Source organism: Somniosus microcephalus, chromosome 18, assembly GCF_052327205.1.
Source record: "Somniosus microcephalus isolate GS21.2 chromosome 18, FLI_Smic_1.0, whole genome shotgun sequence".
Taxonomy (NCBI): Eukaryota; Metazoa; Chordata; class Chondrichthyes; order Squaliformes; family Somniosidae; genus Somniosus; species Somniosus microcephalus.
This window is the reverse complement of record NC_141004.1, coordinates 4828662-4853262: the sequence shown is the minus strand read 5'-3', so window position 1 is coordinate 4853262 and position 24601 is coordinate 4828662. Positions and strand designations below refer to the sequence as shown.

Below are 24601 nucleotides of genomic sequence, written 5' to 3'. Positions count from 1 at the left end.
CAGTACCCGGTCCCTGCTTTCTCCCCATATCCCTTGATCCCTTTAGCCTTGAGAAATATATCCAACTCCTTCTTGAATATATTTAATGAATTGGCCTCTACTGCCTTCTGTGGTAGAGAATTCCACAGGTTCACCACTCTCTGGGTGAAGAAATTCCTCCTCATTTCTGTCCTAAATGGCCTACCCCTTATCCTTAGACTGTGACCCCTGGTTCTGGACTCCCCGACCATCGGGAACATCCTCCCTGCATCTAGTCTGTCTAGTCCTGTCAGAATTTTATAAGTTTTGATGAGATCCCCTCTCATTCTTCTAAACTCCAGTGAGTACAAGCCCAATTGATCCAAAGTTACATTGAACTTTGGTCACATTGATGCAAGTTGAGTCCTGGAAACCATGGGGGTCCACAGTTCTGCCTGTGTCCGCGCTGAGTTAGTTTATCACAGTCAGGGGATCGGTGGTCCTCTTTTTGTTGAAACAATTAACTGTAAATTAACAGAACTTTAAATAAAACTTATCAAATCAAATTAAAATTACATTGGCCGGGGTGATGCTGCACTCCAGTCCCCGCGGCACCCACTGGTCGCGGAAGGCCTCGAGCGTGCCGGCATGCTCCATCTCCAGGGCCACCCGGGCGCAAATGTGGCCGCGGAAGAGAGGCGGGCAATCGGGCTGAACGACCCCCTCGACCGCCCGCTGCCTGGACCAGTTAATGGCCACTTTGGCCAGGCCCAGGAGCAGTCCCACGAGGAGGTCCCCCGACCCGCCCACTCCCCTCCGAACTGGGTGACCGAAGATCAGGAGCGTGGGACTGAAGTACAGAGGGGATCGGTGGTGATGCCACCATTGACTCTCGATTGTCTGTGCTAAGTAGAAGGCACAACATCCAATCTTGCAACTTGCAAAACCTGCCCGGTATCCCCCTAATTATACAAATTGCACATGCATGGAATCTGTTCGAGGATTGGATTAAGCTAGGTTGTGATGCCTGCCATTGTGGGATAGCCTGCGGATGTACCCATGTCTGGCTGCACCGAGGAAGACTGCCCACTTGGCTGAGGTGCTGGAGAGGGGTTTCCTCGGCTGTACCTGACCTGTGAAGCACTCAACACCGACACTGGGAGCCTGAAGAAAGGTCTTCAGTTTTCTGGCACTAACATCTCCCCCCCCGACCAGCACTAAATGCAGCTAAAGAAAATATTGTTCAAAACCCAACTCTAACAGGTGGAAGAAAGCAGAGGGCGAATGATCAGGCCCTCTGGAATACCAGGAGTGGAATAAACTTTCGACCTCTTCCGGAATTCCTCTCTCCCTCCATCTATATTCATCTCGATCATATTCTGTGATTGATAACTATTAGAGCAGCGAGCAGCAAGTTCGGACACATCTGACATCTTCTAATTAGTAAACATCATTAATGTAATTTTGATTTAATTAATTCTAAATGGAGTTACAGTGCGTTTTTTAATGAAAATGAATGTAAACAATAGCCTCTTTGTTTTAAAGCAGGAAAATGGCTCTGCTCCTTCTTGTTGCTAATCAGTCACCCTTGCTGGAAAGTGTGCTTGCGCTGGGCAAGGACAGGATTGGGCTCAGCTGTGATGCCTGCCTGCAGTCAAATAGCCTGCTGTCACTCAAGCTCAGGGTTCTTTCTTCCACTCCCCTTTAACACTAGGGGTATCCCATTACAGCCGGAGATTCAACCCACACTGATTGGAAAATCCCGCCCATTACTGTCCAGGGTCAGGGCAGAGCGGCAGCCAATGAGGTGAGCTACCAGAGGGCGGGCTGATCCTGGGGAACCTCACTCCGTGCACGAGCCAGCGCGTGGGGAGCGGGCGGATGGGGCAGAGTATCACACAAGTGCATAACTCATAATCAGCTGGCGGTGCTGAGAGGCGATTGGGTTTGCTAATTCACCGAGGATCTTCGAGCTGGTGGGGCACTAGCCCGCACACAACCCTTCCCTGGAACGGCTTCTCTTCCCGCTCCCGCATCGTTACCTCTGGGGTCCCCCAAGGATCTATCCTTGGCCCCCTCCTATTTCTCATCTACATGTTGCCCCTTGGCAACTTCATCCGAAAACACAGCATCAGTTTCCACTGCTTGTCTGACATACAGTTCTGGATGAGCAAAAATTTTCTCCAATTAAATATTGGGAAAAGTGAAGCCATTGTTTTCAGGCCCCGTCACAAACTCTGTTCCCTATCCATTGACTCCATCCCTCTCCCTAACATCTGTCTGAGGCTGAACCACACTGTTCGCAACCTTGGTGTCATATCTGACCCTGAAATGAGCTTCCGACCACATATCCACAGCATAACAAACACCGCCTAATTCTACCTCTGTAACATCGCCCGTCTCCGCTCCTGCCTCAGCTCATCTGCTGCTGAAACTCTCATCCATGCCTTTGTTACCTCTAGACTTGACTATTCCAACGCACTCCTGGCCGGCCTCCCACATTCCACCCTACGTAAACTTGAGCTCAACCAAAACTCAGCTGGCCGTGTCTTAACTCGCACCAAGTCCCGTTCACCCATCACCCCTGTGCTCGCTGACCTACATTGGCTCCTGGTTAAGCAGCGCCTTGATTTCAAAATTCTCATCCTTGTTTTCAAATCCCTTCATGGCCTCGCCCCTCCCTATCTCTGTAACCTCCTTCAGCCCCACAACCCTCCCTCCGAGATATCTGCACTCCTCTAATTCTGCCCTCTTGAGCATCCCTGATTTTAATCACTCCACCATTGGTGGCCGTGCCTTCTGTTGCCTGGGCCCAAAGCTCTGGAATTCCCTCCCTAAACCTCTCCGCCTCTCTACCTCTCTTTCCTCCTTTAAGATGCTCCTTAAAACCTACCTCACGGACCAAGCTTTTGGTCACCTGTCCTAATTTATCCTTATGTGGCTCAATGTCAAATTTTTTTGTCTTAAAATACTCCTGTGAAGCGCCTTGGGACGTTTTACTACGTTAAAGGCGCTATATGAATACAAGTTGTTGTTGTTGTTGCCTGCTCCTCTCCTCTGTATCTGTGCCACCCCAGTTGAACCATTCCAAGTGGAGCCTTTCACTGCAGGGCACCTTCTGTGACACACAGACAGCTGTACATGTGTCATCTTGTCCACCCTCGGTCGTTTGAAAGTGCTGAATTGCAGCTCTGATTTTCTGTGCCATGCACACCTCTGCAGTCAGTGAAAGACAGAGACAGAATGGTGTGTGTCCCCTGGTGAATCGAGCATTGAATCGAGCATTGAATCGACTGTGTCGGCACAGAGGCCGGGGTAGAGTTTGGTCTCGGATTTTCCCCAATGTAGTCTGGTCCGGAGTGCTTCTGGAGAGGCTGTGAGGCGCCAGAGGTCTAATGGCACATGCACCAACCTATCCTGCACCACTAGAGGACAGGCTAACATCAACATGTGTCGGCAGGAGAACCAGGGCAGGTCAGAGAGGCAGCAAGCTCCCTCGCACAGTGACATCAATGTGCCCACCATTCACACAATCAAAACCAAAATTATTAGTGGTCGGTGTCAAATTCTCAACACCTGAATCATATAGGTGTATCTGGAGAATATTCACTTCACAAAGATCTCCCTGCAAGATATCCCAGTAAGTTTGAAAGGCTCTTTACAATGGGCCCTCAGCCAACAGCAACTCACCAACAAGGGACAGTGTCTGAAACAAAAGTACACAATGTGTAGAGATATCAGGATAGGTGTCAGAAGTGGCTCAGTGGGTCGCACTGAGTCACTGAGTCTCTGAGTCAGAAGGCTTTGGGTTCGAGCCCAACTCCAGACACTTGAGCACAAAATCCAGGCTGACACTCCAGTGCAGTACTGAGGGAGTGCTGCACTATCGGAGGGGCAGTACTGAGGGAGCGCCGCACTGTTGGAGGGGCAGTACTGAGGGAGCGCTGCACTGTCGGAGGGGCAGTACTGAGGGAGCGCCACACTGTCAGAGGGGCAGTGCTGAGGGAGTGCTGCACTATCGGAGGGGCAGTACTGAGGGAGCGCCGCACTGTCGGAGGGGCAGTACTGAGGGAGCGCTGCACTATCAGAGGGGCAGTACAGAGGGAGCGCTGCACTGTCGGAGGGGCAGTACTGAGGGAGCGCCGCACTGCCGGAGGGGCAGTACTGAGGGAGCGCTGCACTATCAGAGGGGCAGTACAGAGGGAGCGCCGCACTGTCGGAGGGGCAGTACTGAGGGAGCACTGCACTGTCGGAGGGGCAGTACTGAGGGAGCGCCACACTGTCAGAGGGGCAGTACTGAGGGAGTGCTGCACTATCGGAGGGACAGTACTGAGGGAGCGCCGCACTGTCGGAGGGTCAGTACTGAGGGAGTGCTGCACTGTCGGAGGGTCAGTACTGAGGGAGCGCTGCACTGTCGGAGGGGCAGTACTGAGGGAGCCCCGCACTGTCGGAGGGACAGTACTGAGGGAGCGCCGCACTGTCGGAGGGGCAGTACTGAGGGAGCGCTGCACTGTCGGAGGGGCAGTACTGAGGGAGCCCCACACTGTTGGAGGGTCAGTACTGAGGGAGTGCTACATTGTTAGAGGTGCCGTCTTTCAAATGCAATGTTAAACCAAGGCTCTGTCAGGTGAGTATAAAAGGTCCCGTGGCACTATTTTGAAGAAGAGCAGGAAGTTCGCCCCGGTGTCCTGGCCAATTTTTATAATAAACATCACTAAAGCAGATGATCCGGTCATTATCTCATCGCTGTCTGTGGGAGCTTGCTGTGCACAATTTGGCTGCCGTGTTTCCTACATTACAACAGTGACTACACCTCAAAAGCACTTCATTGGCTGTAAAGCACTTTGGGACGTCCTGAGGTTGTGAAAGGCGTTATGTAACTTCTTTACACGATTAACACTTCAAACAGGGCAGTCCCGTCCTACGTTCACTCACTTTGCCCGTGGACTTAAGATGACAAGCCTGCTTCCCCGATGTTCCAGTCAGTGCTCAGAGCGATATTAAACCAAACAGACCAGAAGGTCTCAGATTCTGCCCTCGGTCTGTGATCTTAACCTAGGCAGCAGTTGGCTGCAACAATTGGTTTAACATTCCTGGTTTAGGGAGGAGGAAAACCAGCCGAGATTCCAGCTCCTGGGGAGGGTCATTTCCACCTTCACCAGTTCGGCTCTGATGGAACCCCAATTTCATTTCCATTCAGCTCGGGCGGGTTGTCTGACGGGTGGTCCATCCGCCACTTTGCGTTCTTTCCCAAGTGTTGAGAATGACACTCCTGATCTCTATCCAGTGACTCCTCCGAGAAACAGCACATGTGGGTGAGGACAGGACTGGGCAGAGCTGCGATACTCGACACAGGCTGCCGGCCATGGACAGTCTGGGCTCCCACATGGAGAATGGCCACTTGGCTGAAGGTGTGAGAGGGGGAACCCAGGGCTAGTGGAACCGCACCCTAGACAGAGTCAGCGCCTTTTGAACAGGTGATGAAAATAAAGGGGAAAAGGCTGACTGTAATTTTTTGCAAATAACTTCATAGAATCATAGAACAGATACAGCAGCGAAGAAGGCCATTGGGCTCTTTGGTAAACCTCTCCAATTAGTCCCACTCCTCCTTACTCTTTCCCCACAGTCCTGCAAATTTCTAACTTTCAAGTATTTATCCAATTAAGACCCCTTTCAAAGAGGGAGTCTCTCCATCAGGCCCTATTTTTAAATCCAGATACCGTAATTAACCATTCAAGCTTCTCTCAAACAGTTTCTGATGCCCCTCGACCAGTTTGCAGCCTTTATTAGCCTACTGATATCAATTTGCCTCTGAATACCCCTCCTGGGTAGATGATGAATGTGTAATTCAGACATTCCACTTTCCTCTCCTCTTGGCTCCAGCTTGTGTTTCTTTTATAAATATTTACCCCGTGCCCCGGCAGGCGACACGTGCCAAATAATCGGCAAATTCTCTGCAAGCCAGATATCGCCTCATATCCTGCCCGGGTCGACCATCAGGCGGTACAGCTATGCAGCCCTGTGCCAACCTACATTCCAGCCATTCAAACATTTTCTTTTCCTCAATGCTTGTTTCATTAGATCAGGAAATAAAAGCATCTTTAAAAAAAAAAACAGGCTTTAATCCATTACTAACAAAATAAAGAGGGCTGGAAGAAATTGATTTCACGATGGGTTGAATTCACTTTTCTGCCATCCTGTCAACTGAGAGTTGAGTGTGTCAGCTCGGCTCAGTCAGCAGCACTCTTGCCTCTGAGTGTGACGGGTGTGAGCTCAAGTCCCACGCCAGGACTTAAATCCTACATTACAGCAGTGACTGCACTTCAAAGAGTGCTTCGTTGGCTGTGAAGCGCTTTGCAACGTCCTGAGGTCGTGAAAGGCGCTATAGAAATGCAAGATCTTTCTTCAACAAAACCAACACCACAACAACTTGTATTTAAACAGCGCCTTTAACGTAGTAAAACCTCCCAAGGTGCTTCACAGGAGCGATTATCAAACAGAATTTGACACCGAGCCACATAAGGAGATATTAGGGCAGGTGACCAAAAGCTTGGCCAAAGAGGTCGGTTTTAAGGAGCGTCTTAAAGGAGGAGAGAGTTAAAGAGGCAGAGAGGTTTAGGCAGGGAATTCCAGAACTTAGGGCCCAGGCAGCTGAAGGCACGACCGCCAATGGTGGAGCGATTATAATCAGGGATGCTTAAGAGGCCTGAATTGGAGGAGCGCAGAGATCTCGGGGGGTTGTGGGGCTGGAGGAGGTTACAGAGATAGGGAGGGGCGAGGCCATGGAGGGATTTGAAAACAAGGATGAGAATTTTGAAATCGAGGCAATGCTTAACCGAGAGCCGAGGTAGGTCAGCGAGCACAGGGGTGACGGGTGAACCTAGGCTAACACGTTGAGGAGCACTGCAGTGTTGGGAGATACCATCCTTAAGATAGGATGTTAAACCAATGCCCAGTTGGCCTGTTTGTGTGGATCTTAGTGACGCTGAGACATGGATCTGTTACAGGAGGGGGTTTATTTCCATGTCCCATGGGTTCAGCAATTGGAACACCAGCCTGCTCCTGTTCCCAGGATTTACTGTGCACCCACAGTTACCCAGCTAGCACTGAAGATCCATGTCCATAAGACAGTGACTCACAGCTGGGCAGTAACAGTGACTCCCTCCCCCGCACTACAGACCAGGCAGATTCCACTGCACCAAACGCCAAGTCAAACAGAAGCACTTCTATCTGAAGAATGGCGGCGAAGTAAGAAAGTAAGAGCAAATAAAGAGAGGCAGAGAAATGCAGGACAAGAGAAAGACGCAACAAGAGAGACAGGAAAAGAGAAACAGATGGATATAGGCAGCGAAAGAAAGAGAAAGGGAGAGATTTAGGGAACAAATTTCCTTGAGGGGGTTCCTACGAAACTGCTGTAACTTCAGTGGGAGCTCAGTGAGATCCTCGTTTACACATCAAATGGGTTTCTGCTGAAGTTCCAGTGGTGAAGGGAGAGAAAGAAACGGATAGAGAGGGAAAGAAGAGGAGTGAGAGGGAGAAGGAGAAAGAAAAAAGGAGATAAAGTGCGAGGAAGAGAAGAAAAGAAAAATACAGTGAAGAGATAAAGGGGAAAGAAAGAGTAAGAGAACGAGAAAGAAAGAGAGACACAAAACAACAGTAAGAAAGAGTGAGAGAGATTGAGACACAGCCAGAGAGAGAGAACAACAGTGAGAGAGAGTGAAGGAGTGAAGGAGTGATAAAACCTGGTGAGTAACTGCAGAAGAGCAACACCGAAGGGAGATTTAAAGAGACAGGGAGAGAAAGGTAGCTAGTGAGGAGAGATCGTAACTGAGAGACGAGAATTTGAGAAAGAGAATAAAATGTCAGAAGGAGCAGTAAATAGTGTACTACAATTGGCCGCAGTGCCATCGTTCCTTATCACCATCACTGTCCAGTGACTCATGGTGGAAAATGTGCGTATGTGCAGGTGCTTGTGTGTGTATATGTGAGTGTGTGTGTGTGTGTGTGTGTGTGTGTGTGCGCATGAGTGTGTGTGTGTGAGCGTACGTGTGCGTGATTGTTTGTGCGTGTGTGTGTGTGTATGAGCGTGTGAGTGTGTGTGTGTGTGTGTGATTGCTTGTGCGTGCGTATGAGCGTGTATGAGCGTGAGTGCATGCGTGTGTGTGTGTGAATGCGCGCGTGAGTGTGTGAGTGAGTGTGTGTGCACGTGAGTGTGTGCGTGAGTGCGTGTGTGCGTGAGTGTGTGCGCGTGTGCATGAGTGTGTGCATGTGTGTGCGTGAGTGTGTGCGCATGAGTGTGTGTGTGCATGCGTGTGTGAGTGTGTGTGCGAGTGTGTGCGCGTGTGTGTCAGTGTGTGCGTGTATAAGTGTGTGAGCGTGTGTGTGTGAGTGCATGTGTCTGTGTGTGAGTGTGAGTGTGAGTGAGTGTGTGCGCGTGTGTGTGCGTGAGTGAGTGTGTGTGTGAGTGAGAGTGTGAGTGTGTGTGTGAGTGAGTGTGTGAGAGTGTGAGTGAGTGTGTGTGTGAGTGAGTGTGTGCACGTGTGTGTGAGCATGTGTGTGTGTATGAGCATCTGTGTGTGAGTGAGTGTGAGTGTGAGCGTGTGTGTGAGTGAGTGTGAGCATGAGTGTGTGCGTGTGTGAGTGTGCGCGGGGATGCCGAATGGGACAGGACTGGTTGTGTTGTTTTTGCACACACAAAGAACGAGCACCTGGGTGAAGTAGCAGAGTGCGGAATTGTACCTCAGCAAGAGCCAGGAGAGAGGGGGAGAGACCTGGAGGAATAAAAGGACCAGAAAGTAGTGGAAGAATGTGCGTAAGAGGGAGAAGCTCTTGTAAATGTGAGCAGACCATAAACACAGTGAACAAGGCAGGAACTGGAACAAATTGGTACATTGGCAGCAACAGTAGCGTTGTGTTAATTTGCCTTCACTGCGAGTCTGCCTGAGAACTAAATGAAAGCGTATAATTAATTGCTCTCTTGCTTCCCACTTTCCTCTGACAACCCATAGGTTTTATTTTATACACACGTTCATTGACATTTTCAAGTTTGAGGCATAATAATTACCGGAGTATAACACCTTCATTTTGTGGGAGCAGTAACCGGCTGATTGACGACTAACTGGAATAAGGTGCAGTAAAAAGGTTGATGGCATTAATTGCTCCTATAATCTAATATCACAAAAGGCAGGAAAAAAATGACACGGCAGCGCGAGCCTCGCAATCCGACACCATGTCTCCACAATCACAGAAACAAAGCACAACCCGCCTTCGCCCAAAATAACCTTGCATCTTGATAGCTGCCACACACTCAAAAACCCCCAGACTGTTTCATTTCCAGATGCTTTGTTCATTGTCGCGGTTAAGGGTTTAACCGTGAATAGCCTTTGACTTTACCCGGACCCAATTAGAAATGAGCAAACTGAAATCCCTTTATTTTTGTTCTGCTCCTTGGGTCGGTGAGTTGCCACCTCAGGTTGCAGGTATTCCTGGAGCCTCTGAACAGCTCGCCCAGTCACACAGACATTTCTTCCCCCATCTCCAATGTCGTTAAAACTAATAAGCAAAGGTGTTCAAAGAAAATGCAAAAAAAAACCACATAATTATTTTTTGAAATGTGCCTCGATGATTTTTCACCCGGAGTTGCTCTCAGCGCAGTGTCCGGCACATTAATCTCCAATTCCTGGAGACTCGGCACAATCCTGGAGGCTTGGCAAGCAGGGGCTGATAGTTTAGTCGGTGCATTCACCGGGCGGTGTGCTCGGCCGGAGTGACTGACCTCAGTCAGAGCCGTCGCTGAGTTACGATTGGTCTGACCGCAGCTGGAGGGGGAGCCGATTGAGTCGCGGTTCCTGGTCCCATCGCCCGCCAGCGATCACCGCGGGAAAGTGCGCGACGAGGACGTCAGGCGAGGACAGGCTGGCGCTCAGCGCTAAGGCCCCCTGTGGCCGAATAGTCTTGCCGCAGAGCTCACATGCAAAGGAACACCAGCGGGGCTGGGTATTAGAGGAGGATGCAGCGGCCAAAATAATCCCGTTTATTTTCTCGTCTCCACCTATTGTGGCCCAAATTGAGGACAGGTCTCACGACTACACGCTGGCGGGCGATGGGACGAGGAACCGCAGCTCAATCAGTTCCCTCTCCAGCTGTGTGAGACCAATCGTAACACAGCGACGGCTCTGACAGAGGTCAGTCACTCTGGCCGAGCACACCGCCCGGTGAACGCACCGACTAAACTATCAGCGGTGATTGCAGGCATGCAGGAGGGCACCCACGCCATCCTCCACCAGTGTCAGTGCCAAACACTCCTGGGGCAGCCACTGCAGGGCAGTGGAAAGCTTCAAAATAACAACAGAAAATGCTGGAAAAACTCAGCAGGCCAGGAAACATCCGTGGAGAGAGAAATAGAGTCGACGTTTCGGGTTGAAACCCTTCTACAGAACTGAGAGAAAAGGCAGGACATGTAACAAAAGGCAGTTTGAGGGCTGGGAAATGGGGGAGGGGATGAAAGAAGAGACATTAAGAGATATTCAAGGTGAGACGAGATGGTAATAGGACAGGTAAAGAGACAGACAATGGCTCGAGATGAAGTGTGAAACGCGCTGGCAGTGTGAGAGACAGCTGTCATGTGGGAGAGAGAGAGAAAAGGGAAAGTCACAAACCAAAACCTCCACATTCAACGGATCATCCTCCGCCATTCCCGCCCCCTCACCCCTGCCTCTCCTTCCCAGAATCACGAGAGGGTTCCCCTTGTCCTCATCTTTCACCCCACCAGCCGCCACATTCAACGGATCATCCTCCGCCATTCCCGCCACCTCTCTTCAGTGTAAAGCTTCCTTCAGCTTTAAAAATTCCCTAAGCTCTGGAATTCTCTCCCTAAACCTCGCCGACTCCATTTTTATCTGCTAACACTCCCGTGAAACGCCCTGGGACATTTTACTACGTTAAAGGCGCCATATAAATGCAAGTCATTGTTGAAGTTGTAAGATGGGGCCTACATAAACCTAAAATTACTTTTTAAACTGTCAGGGTGCTAAAAGTGGCTCCAATGTGGTCCGATACCATCAGAGAAAGTAGTTTGCTTTTTGTACCTCTTGTTCCCATCTGGTTTGTGGTTGAAACATAGTTCCTGATTTTCTAGCATCGATGCCTCAGAATCACATCAACCGTTGAAAGCCAGCCTATGAAAGTAGGAGGCTCTTCCCCGTCCCAGCCCACACTTAGAATCACACAGCACAGGAGGAGGCCATTCGGCCCATCGTGCCTGTACTGGCTCTTTGAAAGAGCTCTCCAATTAGTCCCACTCCCCCCTGCTCTTTCCCCACAGCCCTGCAAATTTTTCCTTTTCAAGTATTTATCCAATTCCCTTCTGAAAGTTACTATTGAATCTGCTTCCACCGCCCTTTCAGGCAGCGCATTCCAGATCACAACTCACTGCGTGAAAAGCATTCTCCTCATCTCCCCTCTGGTTCTTTTGACGATTATCTTCAATCTGTGTCCTCTGGTTACCGACCCTCCTGCCACTGGAAACAGTTTCTCCTTAGCGACTCTATCGAAACCCTTCATAACTTTGAACAACTCTATCAAATCTCCCCTTAACCTTCTCTGCTCTCAGGAGAACAACCCCAGCTTCTCCAGTCTCTCCATGTAACTGAAGTCCCTCATCCCTGGAACCATTCTGGTCAATCGAGCCTCTCCCCTCCTCTCCTGAAGGCGTTGATTCAGGGTGGGCTATGGTTCCACGTTGCTGACACATCGCCCAGTTGCCAGCGTGTGAACCTGAACAATGAGGGTCAGCAGAGTGTTTGATCCACGAGAGTCGTACCTGCGCTGACCCCGATCCAGACCTCACCCGATCAATACGTGTCCGCGTTTTCCACCAGGAGTCACTGGGTGCCGATCGGGAGTGCGAAATATGCCTGATTTTTCCACACAACAGCTCAGTATTGCTGGTGCCGAACTGTTCCGCCCCTCTGAGATCAGACAAAAAAAGACTTGCATCCACCCCATCCACCACCTTAAACATTCACTCCCTCCACCACCGGCGCCCCGCACTGATGCACTGCAGCAACTCGCCAAGGCTTCTTCGGCAGCACCTCCCAAACCCGCGACCTCCACCACCTAGAAGGACAAGGGCAGCAGGCGCATGGGGAACACCACCACCTCCAAGTCACACATCATCCTGACTTGGAAATATATCGGCCATTCCTTCATCGTCACTGGGTCAAAATCCTGGAACTCCCTCCCTAACAGCACTGTGGGAGCACCTTCACCACACGGACTGCAGTGGTTCAAGAAGGCGGCTCACCGCCACCTTCTCAAGGGCAACTAAGGATGGGCAATAAATGCTGGCCTTGCCAGCGATGCCCACATCCCAGGAACAAATTTAAAAAACAATTCTAGCATCTTCACCACCTCAGGACAAACCAAAGCGCTTTACAGCCAATGAAGTACAGTCACTGGTGTAATGTAGGAAACATGGCAGCCAATTTGCGCACAGCAAGATCCCACAAACAGCAATGAGTTAACTTCGGACAGTGTAGCACTCCCTCAGTACTGCACTGGAGTGTCAGACACAGATTTTATGCTCAAGTCTCTAGTGGGAGCCGAACACTACGACCCTTCTGACATCAGAGGTGAGAGAGAGCGCTGCCCACAGAGCCACAGCTGACACAGACGGCCGAATGAGCCTGGAACCTTTCTGTCTGTCTGTCTCAGAAAGGGGCCACAAATTGAGCCGTCAGGAGAGCAGAAAGTTCAAAGATTTATAGACGATGCGAGGTTACCCCACAGTTAAATCGCAGAGGCTCAGTACGTACCTGCAGACACCCAGCCTTCCTGAGCTAAGCAGGAATTTACATAATTCAGCCCGAATTCAGTTGCTGTCAAATTGACAGAATTTCTGCTGATGCCTGACTTCGGCACCTATTCACATGTATTTTGCCATTAAAAAAAAATTAATCTCTCCCAGTATTAGCTGCACAAAGGCTCTGCTGCCCATTAAACCTGCCAATTAAATCCACTGTTAATGGAGCCCAGAATTTCAAACTGGATTATTGGGTTTTAGTGATTTAAAAGAGATTCTGAAGCGGTTTTGGAGACTGATGCCCAGTTTCAAGGTTGAGCTTCGGAGGAGACCCTGGCTCGGTTGGTGAATGCACTGGTCGATGTTCTCCACCACCCCGACCCGACTCTCCCAGCTTTGCTGCCAGGGCTGCAGTCAGGAGGTTGACCTGGCCTGTGTCTGTGGGCCAGGGGGAAGGACGGAAATAAGCAGCCAGGGTTAAACATAGAAACATAGAAGATAGGAGCAGGAGTCGGCCATTCGGCCCCTCGAGCCTGCTCCGCCATTCAATGCGATCATGGCTGATCATTCAAATTCAGTACCCTGTCCCTGCCTTCTCCCCATATCCCTTGATCCCTTTAGCCTTAAGAAATATATCCAACTCCTTCTTGAATATATTTCATGAATTAGCCTCCACTGCCTTCTGTGGTAGAGAATTCCACAGGTTCACCACTCTCTGGGTGAAGAAATTCCTCCTCATCTCTGTCCTAAATGGCTTACCCCTTATCCTTAGACTGTGACCCGTCTCCTGACTGTGATCCATTCATTCCTGCTGGTAAATAGCTGTGCAGGTGGTGAGATTGGGGAAGGTTGGGATTGGGCTTTGCTGTGAGATTCTCGAATATCCAATGTCCTGCCAATGCTCTACATGTGTGAGCCCTGACAGTGACTGTTGGCAGGATATTGGTATGTGGAGGGCTTCGCCGCCAATCCTGTCCTCACTTGCACAAGAATGTAAGAAATAGGAGTAGGAGGAGGCCATTCGGCCCCTCGAGCCTGCTCTGCCATTCAATAAGATCATGATCTTCGACCTCAACTCCACTTGACATCCGCATACGTATGATCCCTAGCAGTTGTCACTGGACAGTGATCAGTAGCGAGAATCCTGGATGATTTACTCCCTCCCTAGCCCTGGACAACAGGTACACAGCCCCAAAACCACAGAAACCTGGGATCTTGCTTGTTGGTGTGGCTCAGTATATAGGAGCAAACAGGTGATGGGGGTGTTGGGGTAAACGAGTTTCCAGTGTTACCGTTGATGACAATTTAAACACACAGAACTTATGTTCCACGTAATGTGTGTGAGAGAGAGCTAGTAATGAAGAGACACGGAGAAAGAGTTGGACACAGAGTGTGAGAGAGAAACAGAAAGAGAGAGTGGGGGCGGCAAACACAAATTATCACTGATCACTATCCAATGACTGGTTGGAAAATGCATGTTGTGTGAGGGCAGCATCAGGCTTGGGAGGGCGATCAGGGTGGGAAAGAGAGAGACTGAGACACAGAGAAAGAGAGAAAGAGAGAGAGAGAGAAGGCGATCAGGGTAGAAAAGAGAGAGAGAAACAGAGAGAGAGAGAAGGTGATCAGGGTGGGAAAGAGAGACAGACACAAAAAGAGAGAGAGAAACAGAGAGAGAGAAGGTGATCAGGGTGGAAAAGAGAGAGACTGAGACACAGAGAGAGAGAGAAACAGAGAGCGAGAGAAGGTGATCAGGGTGGAAAAGAGAGACGCTGAGGCACACAAAGAGAGAAAGAGAGAAACAGAGAGAGAGAGAAGGTGATCAGGGTGGGAAAGAGAGACGCTGAGGCACACAAAGAGAGAAAGAGAGAAAGAGAAGGTGATCAGGGTTGGAAAGAGAGAGACTGAGACACAGAGAGAGAGAGAGAGAGAGAGAAACAGAGAGAGTGAAGGTGATCAGGGTGGGAAAGAGAGACGCTGAGACACACAAAGAGAGAAACAGAGAAACAGAGAGAGAGAGAAGGTGATCAGGGTGGGAAAGAGAGACACTGAGACACACAAAGAGAGAAAGAGAGAGACAGAAAGACAGAGACAGGCCAGGAGCAGAGAAAGTGGCCAATACTCTATACACCTACATGTCAATGTAAGATAATGAACCTCTCGCCCGTTATACATTGCCCCCTCCCCCTGTCTCCGGCGGTCTATTCTGACCCTGGCTACCTTCTCCTTGTCCCTACAAGTGTGCTGACCCTGTGCTGGGTGCACAGTGATGTTCCTTCATTTATCTCTTGTTTATTATTGTAGACTTTTGCCTTCCGTGACCTGACAGCGCAGCGAGGCCTGTCCCTGTGCACCAATAATGTCCTGTTGCATCGTGAACACACCAAAGGGAATAAATAAATAATACTGAACAAACATTCCTTCTCATTGTAAAATGCATAATTAAAATTCGAGGTAATTACCGAGTACTCATTAAAACAATGCTAATTAGCTACATGAGTGGCCTTTATTCAATTAACACCCCACAACAAACAATGTTTCCGAATCACTTAGCATACACACTGTTAGATTATTGCCACATATTCTTCTCATTTAAATTCTCCTTGGCTAATCCCAGGACTATTACTGAATCTAAGCGAGTGTCTGAGGGAACAGCAAGTCTCCACATCAGCTTCCCCGCGAGCTCAAAGCTCCAGAAAGAAGGACTAGAATGGGACCGAGCATTTCAAATTGGATTCTAATGAGAAGACATCCACACTGCCTCTGAAGACTTTGTAGGATCATTAAGATGCTTGTGGCATGACCAGAGTCACTGACGAGGTTTCTTTAATTGACAGAGGTCAAACTCAATATTGAGCAGAAGAAAAGCGAAAGCTAAAATAGATTTGCAAAGCTGTGCGGGGCGGCGTGCTGTGAAACGGAGTAATTACAATGACTGTTTGAAGAGCCTCGCAAACCTGATTAATAAAAAGAGGAAAGAAAGTTGGAACAATGTCCCAATGGCTCAGGCGCTGCGAAAATGCTTTAGTCTTTTCTTTCTGAAGGAATGATGGACGTGCAGATGACACGAGGGGTGGAAGCAAGCTCCCCACACACCCTGACACTGCCCAGTCAGACCTGCCCTCATTGTCCTGGCGCTGGCTTCTCCACTGCCACACCAACTCAAACATTTGCTGCTTTCCTTCCTTTGGGGCAAGTTACAGTTTGGGTCCCACTCGATGGCGACCCACCAGAGAGCATCAAACTGTGTCGAGGTTTTACTCAGTGCCCGGCATACAGACCCTCTCCCTCCAGTCTACCTGTGGTGAGCGGTTTTACTCAGTGCCCGGCATACAGGCCCTCTCCCTCCAGTCTACCTGTGGTGACACAGCTCAGACTTCCTACCCTCACACTGTGGAGCTCACTCTCTGAATGCCCCGCTCCGTGCTAAACCCACGCCCCGTGATAAACCCCCGCCCTGTGATAAACCCCCGCCCGTGATAAACCCCCGCCCCGTGATAAACCCCCACCCTGTGATAAACTCCCGCTCCGTGCTAAACCCCCACCCCGTGCTAACCCCCCCGCTCCGTGCTAAATCCCCGCTCCGTGATAAACCCCCCGCCCCGTGATAAAAAAACCCCAACCCGTGATAAACCCCCCGCCCCGTGCTAAAACCCCCGCCCCGTGCTAATCCCCCCGCCCCGTGCTAATCCCCCCGCCCCGTGCTAAAACCCCCGCCCCGTGCTAAAACCCCCGCCCCGTGCTAAAACCCCCGCCCCGTGCTAAAACCCCCGCCCCGTGCTAAAACCCCCGCCCCGTGCTAAAACCCCCGCCCCGTGCTAAAACCCCCGCCCCGTGCTAAAACCCCCGCCCCGTGCTAAACCCCCCACTCTGTGATAAACCCCCCACCCCGTGATAAACCCCCGCCCCGTGCTAAACCCCCCGCCCCGTGCTAAAACCCCCCGCCCCGTGCTAAAACCCCCCGCCCCGTGCTAAAACCCCCACCCCGTGCTAAACCCCCTGCTCCGTGCTAAACCCCCAACCGCCCCTACTAATCCCCCACCCACACACACTTTCAAATATCTCCCTAAAATCTATCCCTTTAAGCCCAACCGAGGGCACCTCCCCTGATTTCTCTCCACCCCTGCTTGAGCCCGACCTCCCTCCTCAGTCACCGTGCGATAGCTTGCTATGTTAAAGGTGCTGAATTAAAAGTGGTTGACTTTGGGGGTCACTCCACCCTAGAATTCTACCATTGGTCTGCATTGTGGTTCTACAGACGGGACGTCCTGGGAACAGATCCCCAGGCTCTCCAGTCCGACATTGCCTGTCGTCATCACCGACAATATTGTGTGAAACACAAGAGCAGAACGATTGATCTCCTGACAGAAGTGTGTAAAACCAGGTGTGCACACTCGCCACAAGCAACGTCACCATCAGGAGGAGCAGCGGGCAAAAAACCTTCATCAAAATTTCATTTTCAACTATTCCTTTGACTCATTTGATCTCATCCATCCCAGCAACCAATTCTACTGCTTCCCATTACAGCTTGTAACACCCATCGGAACAGGCTCGTCCAAAAGACAGCACCCCTGTCAGTACAGCGCTCCCTCAGTACCGCCCCTCCGGCAGTGCAGCGCTCCCTCAGTACCGCCCCTCCGACAGTGCGGCGCTCCCTCAGTACTGCCCCCTGACAGTGCAGCACTCCCTCAGTACTGCCCCTCCGACAGTGCAGCGCTCCCTCAGTACTGCCCCTCCGACAGTGCAGCGCTCCCTCAGTACTGCCCCTCCGACAGTGCAGCACTCCCTCAGTACTGATCCTCCAACAGTGCGGCACCCCCTCAGTACTGCCCCTCCGACAGTGCGGCGCTCCCTCAGTACTGCCCCTCCGACAGTGCGGCGCTCCCTCAGTACTGCCCCTCCGACAGTGCGGCGCTCCCTCAGTACTGCCCCTCCGACAGTGCGGCGCTCCCTCAGTACTGCCCCTCCGACAGTGCGGCGCTCCCTCAGTACTGCCCCTCCGACAGTGCGGCGCTCCCTCAGTACTGCCCCTCCGACAGTGCGGCGCTCCCTCAGTACTGCCCCTCCGACAGTGCGGCGCTCCCTCAGTACTGCCCCTCCGACAGTGCGGCACTGCCTCAGTACTGCCCCTCCGACAGTGCGGCACTGCCTCAGTACTGCCCCTCCGACAGTGCGGCACTGCCTCAGTACTGCCCCTCCGACAGTGCGGCACTGCCTCAGTACTGCCCCTCCGACAGTGCGGCACTGCCTCAGTACTGCCCCTCCGACAGTGCTACCCCACACTCCACACTGTAACTCTCTGATATACCCCTCACCCCTCACTGTAACACTCTGATATACCCCACACACCTCACTGTAACACTCTGATATACCCCGCACCCCTCACTGTAACACTCTGATATACCCCACACACCTCACTGGAGCACTCTGATATACCCCGCACCCCTCACTGTAACACTCTAATATACCCCACTTCCCTCGCTGTAACACTCTGATATACCCCACACCCCTCACTGTAACACACTGATATACCCCACACCCCTCATTGTAACACTTTGATATACTCCACACCCCTCACTGTAACACTCTGATATACCCCACACCCCTCACTGTAACACACTGATATACCCCACACCCCTCACTGTAACACTCTGATATACCCCACACCCCTCACTGTAACACTCTGATATACCGCACACCCCTCACTGTAACACTCAGATATACCCCACACCCCTCACTGGAACACACTGATATACCCCACACCACTCACTGTAACACTCTGATACACCCCTCACTGTAACACTCTGATATACCCACACCCCTCACTGTAACTCTCTGATATACCCCACACCACTCACTGTAACACTCTGATATACCCCACACCCCTCACTGTAACACTCTGATACACCCCACACCCCTCACTGTAACACACTGATACACCCCACACCACTCGCTGTAACACTCTGATATACCCCACACCCCTCACTGTAACACTCTGATACACCCCACACCCCTCACTGTAACACTCTGATACACCCCACACCACTCGCTGTAACACTCTGATACACCCCTCACTGTAACACTCTGATACACCCCACACCCCTCACTGTAACACTCTGATACACCCCACACCCCTCACTATAACACTCTGATATACCCCACACTCCTCACTGTAACACTCTCTGGTTAAATACTTAAAAAGGAATCATTTGCAGGGGTATGGGTAAAGAGCAGGGGGGAGTGGGACTAATTGGAGAGGTCTTTCAAAGAGCTGGCACAGGCACGATGGGCCGAATGGCCTCATGCTGTGCTGTGTGATTCTGTGTCTCTATTAACACACATCAGTACCTTTAGCTGGCCTGACTGTGATCGCCTGACCCGCAGGGATTTCCTTCTCCTGAGGCGCGAGCACTGGCCAATGTTGCCTCTAATTTTTTTCCGTGTTCGATGGTTTTAGCGGCCGCACTTGCACGGCATCTCTTCCAGCGGCAGCGGCTGGTGGGCGGCCCGCGTGGGTCCTCACGATCGGTGAGCGGCTGCGCGGGTCCTCGCGATCGGTGGGTGGCCTGCGTGGGTCCTCACGATTGGTGGGCGGCCTGCGCGGGTCCTCGCGATTGGTGGGTGGCCTGCGCGGGTCCTCGCGATTGGTGGGTGGCCTGCGCGGGGGTCCTCGCGATTGGTGGGTGGCCTGCGCGGGGGTCCTCGCGATTGGTGAGTGGCCTGCGCGGGTCCTCACGATCGGTGAGCGGCTGCGCGGGTCCTCGCGATCGGTGGGCGGCCTGCGCGGGTCCTCGCGATTGGTGGGTGGCCTGCGCGGGTCCTCGCGATTGGTGGGTGGCCTGCGCGGGGGTCCTCGCGATTGGTGAGTGGCCTGCGCGGGTCCTCGCGATCGGTGAGCGGCCTGCGCAGGTCCTTGTGGTTGGTGAGCGGCCTGCGCGGGTCCTCGCGATTGGTGAGCGGCCTGCGCGGGTCCTCGCGATTGGTGAGTGGCCTGCGCGAGTCCTCGCGATTGGTGAGTGGCCTGCGCGAGTCCTCGCGATTGGTGAGCGGCCTGCGCGGGTCCTCGCGGTTGATGAGTGGGCTGCGCGGGTCCTCGCGATTGGTGAGTGGCCTGCGCGGGTCCTCACGGTTGATGAGTGGCCTGCGCGCGTCCTCGCGATTGGTGAGTGGCCTGCGTGGGTCCTCGCGATTGGGGAGCGGCCTGCGCGGGTCCTCGCGATTGGGGAGCGGCCTGCGCGGGTCCTCGCGATTGGTGGTCGGCCTGCGCGGGTCCTCGCGATCGGTGAGTGGCCTGCGCGGGTCCTCGCGATTGGGGAGCGGCCTGCGCGGGTCCTCGCGATTGGTGGGCAGCTGCGCACCTTAGGGGGAACGTTGACGCTGGCCACCTCACACAACGGAGCCAGGCTACCAGCGGCCCTTCATTCTTAGTTTAGTTTTTAATCACCAATAGTTGAAAATCACAACATTCAGGAGCTGGTGCCTCTCGATGCCCTGCCCTTTACGTGATGTTATCTGGAAAAGCAGCAGGAACTGACCCAGTGCCGTGAGCTTGTGGGGTTCACTGCTTTCGTCAATCGGAGGTGGAAGAGCCCCTGACACTATTGGAAGGAGAGCGGAAGAGATCCCCCACTGTCCTGGCCAATAATCCTTCCTCAACCAACAATAGATTAACTGGTCATTTATCTCATTTGCTGTTTGTGGGATCTTGCTGTCTCAGTCGCTATGTTTGGGGCCATGAAGCCTTGTCTTCCGCCACACTGAGCCTCAACTCTCCTGGTGAAATAAGAACGAACTTGCATTTATATAGCGCCTTGTCACATGCTCAGGTCGTCCCAAAGAGCTGAGCTTCATGGCCAATGAATCGTTTGGAAGCGCAGTCACTGTTAATATGTAGGAAATGCAGTCACCAATTTGCCTACAGCAAGATCCCACAAACAACAAGAACAACAACTTGCATTTATATAGCGCCTTTAGTGTAGTAAAACCTCCCAAGGCACTGCACAGGAGTGTTATCAAACAAACAAAATTGACACCGAGCCACATAAGAAATTAGGGCAGGTGACCAAAAGCTTGGTCAAAGAGGGAGGTTTTAAGGAGCGTCTTAAAGGAGGAGAGAGAGGTAGAGAGGCGGAGAGGTTTAGGGAGGGAATTCCAGAGCTTTGGGCCTAGGCAACAGAAGGCACGGCCACCAATGGTGGAGCGATTATAATCAGGGATGCTCAAGAGGCTGGAATTGGAGGAGCGCAGATATCTCGGGGGGGGGGGGTGCAGCTGGAGGAGGTTGCAGAGATAGGGAGGGGCGAGGTCATGGAGGGATTTGAAAATAAGGATAAGAATTTTGAAATCGAGGCGTTGCTTAACCGGGAGCCAATGTAGGTCATCGAGCACAGGGGGTGATGGGTGAACGGGACTTGGTGCGAGTTAGGACACGGGGCAGCAGAGTTTTGGATGACCTCAAGTTTACGTAGAGTGGAATGTGGGAGGCCGGCCAGGAGTGCGTTGGAATAGTCGAGTCTGGAGGTAACAAAGGCAGGGATGAGGGTTTCTGCTGCGGATGAGCTGAGGCAAGGCCGGAGACGGGCGATGTTACATAGGTGGAAGTAGGCGGTCTTTGTTATGCTGCGGATATGTGACTGGAAGCTCATTTCGGGGTCAAATATGACACCAAGGTTGCGAACAGTGTGGTTCAGCTTCAGACAGATGTTAGAGAGAGGGATGGAGTCCCCACAAACAGCAAATGTGATAAATGAGCAGTTAATGTGTTTTTTGGTTGAGGAAGGGTTATTGGCCAGGACAGCGGGAGAACTCCTCTGCTCTTCTCCCAATAGTGTCAGGGGCTCTCCCACCTCCGATTGCTTGTTCCTCAGTGTGGCACTGAGTAGCTCAGACCCCTAGTGCGACTTGCACCTTCGATCTCAGAGGGAGAGTCCTACCAACTGAGCCAAGCTGACACTGGTGAGAGGGATGTGTCGCTGCGGGGAGTGAGGGCCTCGGCGGCGGACAAGCAGAGACTCTCCCTCTCTGGATCTCTCCACGGATTGGATGGTAGAATTTTATACATGGCGATGAGTTTCTACAGGAGAGAACATGCCAGCCTGACCCCGAAATAAGATAGTTTGCCTCCCCCGCAGCCTGAGATATAAAGAGCCGAGAAACAAAAGTACATCAGAGACAGGAGCGCCCGTCTCCTAATTGTTTGAAGTAGGAAACTAATTAGCTAGACTAATTACCGTGTTAATTTTTAGCAGGTTGCAAGGAGTATCTGGCTCGAGTTGACTGCTCTATTTGACTAGTCCATAAATAGAAGGAATTTGTTAAATATTTTACTAGGCCTCGCTGATTTAATTCGCTTTTTATTCCATTGTGTGCTGTCCTTCCATTCGCTTCCATTGCCCCTCCGCCCGGTTTCCTTTACCCGCCGGCTCATTTAATCCGGATTGAAGGAGCTCGCCACTCCTGCCCCAGCTCCCAGTTATGCTGCTACTTCCTGCTCCCACCTCATCGCTGCCGACCCACAGTAAAGTGAGCTCGCGGTTCCGCCGCTGGGATCGTGAAGCTGGATTTAGCGGCGTAAATGTGCGAGGGAAGTGGAGCCAGTCACCGCTCTCCCGCCACCCGGCTCATCTCCTGGGTGGCAGACAGGCTGCTGGCCGCACTCACACCAGCGCCCAGGGCTGGTCTCCAAACCAACCCGCAACACCCCCATTATCTGGAGTCAATGGACCCCACAAACCCGGGAATAGCGGCACAGACGGAAGAACCGGCGAGGGGCCAGGGCGGCTTCGAAATGGCATTGGCAATTCTTGCGTTCCGGCAGCAACAGACTGCCCATGGTCAGTGGAAGGGCCTACCGCCCAGCAAGGCATGGGCTAGCAACTGCGCCTGTGAGCTGCAATGACACAATGGCAGCAAGCAGCACTGGGAGTGGCATTTCATCTCCACAAGGCGAGGAGCTCCAGTGAAGCCCGTGGATCGCAGCCCTTGTATCCCTCAGTCCCACCTCCGATGGCAGGCACTGGTGTAAATGGGCTGCAGACAGAGACGATTGACCCATTGCTTTGCCCTCACCCCAACCCCCAGTGGACATAATGGCCTTTGGCACTTCAAATCCTTTCACAACATCCAATAAATCTGCTCACGTTCACTCCCAACACATCAGAAGGTTCCAAGCTGCCTGTCATTGCACAGTTAGCCAATGACAATTCGACATCACAATAACCTGCATTTACATAGTGCCTTTAATGTAGTAAAACGTCCCAAGGCGCTTCACAGGAGCGATTATCAAACAAAATTTGACACCGAGCCACATAAGGAGATATTAGAACAGGTGACCAAAAGCTTGGTCAAAGAGGTCGGTTTTAAGGAGCGTCTTAAAGGAGGGAGAGTGAGGTGGAGAGGTTTAGGGAGGGAATTCCAGAGCTTAGGGCCCAGGCAGCTGAAGGCACGGCCGCCAATGGTGGAGCGATGGAAATTGGGGATACGCAAGAGGCCAGAATTGGAGGAGCGCAGAGATCTGGGAGGGTTGTAGGGCTGGAGGAGGTTACAGAGATCACAACTGGTCTTAGTCTGCGAGAGGGCGGGTGGGTAAAGTTTGAGCCATGAGCATTCCCGATCGCCATCCTGTGATCACTGCGGGAAGTGGCAGACACGGGTGTAAATATCAAGAATGGACTGGTTTGGGCTCAGCGGTGATATTCCCCCCATGGTCGAACAGCCCGTTGTTACCCTTGGCCTCATACATGAAGAACGGTGAGGTGCCCAGCAATGTACCTCTAGCGAGAAACCGGCAGGAGAGGGGGAGGGAATAACAGAAAAAAAACAACCAAAACCAAATTATGAGTAAATAAAAAACACAACCCCCACATCAAACCTTGCCGCCCCTCGCCAAGACTCACAGGATGTGTGTTCACTCCAACACAAGTGGAATCTGCTTCAAGCACCATCGCCGGACTACGAGTTGATCGGGGAGATGTTTTCAAGTGAATGTTTGATCCGCTGTAATTCGGTTGCCTTTGGAAAGGGATATAGTAACACCGATACATCTCTCCAATATTGAGGGACGGGACGATGGGGATCATATCTAGCCAGAAGCTTCTTCACTGCTGAATTATTGGGGCGGTGGGGGGGGGGGAGGGGGGAAGGAAATGGTTCGTTTTACAAGGTCAAAACATTCCTTTTGAGATCGGCAGTAAATTATGATATTTAAGGCATGTGATGATTGATACGATGTCATTCAATGCTGCTTTTTCTGGATTACTGCATAATTAGTGCATACTCTTCGATTCAATGAAATAAGCCTGAAGCAGGCAGCTGTGATTCAGTGTCTGCAATTCAATAATTATGGCTTTTACCTGCTCCGATAATTGTATGCCATAAGAAATTATTGGCCAGATTAATAATCTTTAATCATTCACGTCTGCTTGCTCTGTCCTCCTACAGTCACTGCAGCCAATCTTATATTTTTAAATCCACACAAACTTTCAGACACTGTTTGACCATGGGGGCATATCGTGGCTGAGCCCAAACCCGTCCTTTCTTGACATTTACACACAAAACACAAATGGAGCATCGGCAACTTTCCCGATGCACGTTAACTCTTCGCAAGCAGCTCGAATTCTGCACCACTTTCCAAAAGCAAGGAAAATCCTGACCATGTTCTGAAATATGTGAGTGAGAGCGTGTGTGTGTGAGTGTGAGTGTGTGTGTGAGTGTGAGTGTGTGTGAGTGAGTGAGTGTCTGTGTGTGTGTGTGTGTGTGAGAGTGTGTGTGAGTGTGAGAGTGAGTGTGTGAGTGAGTGAGTGAGTGAGTGAGTGAGTGAGTGTGAGTGTGTGTGTGAGTGTGAGT

The 24601-nt window shown here is 51.6% G+C and overlaps 1 protein-coding gene across 3 annotated transcripts in view; it reads right to left on the bottom strand.

The window, feature by feature from the left end:
* foxp4 (forkhead box P4) overlaps positions 1-24601 on the bottom strand; it is a 728261-nt gene that overhangs the window by 327559 nt on the left and 376101 nt on the right. The window lies entirely within an intron of this gene.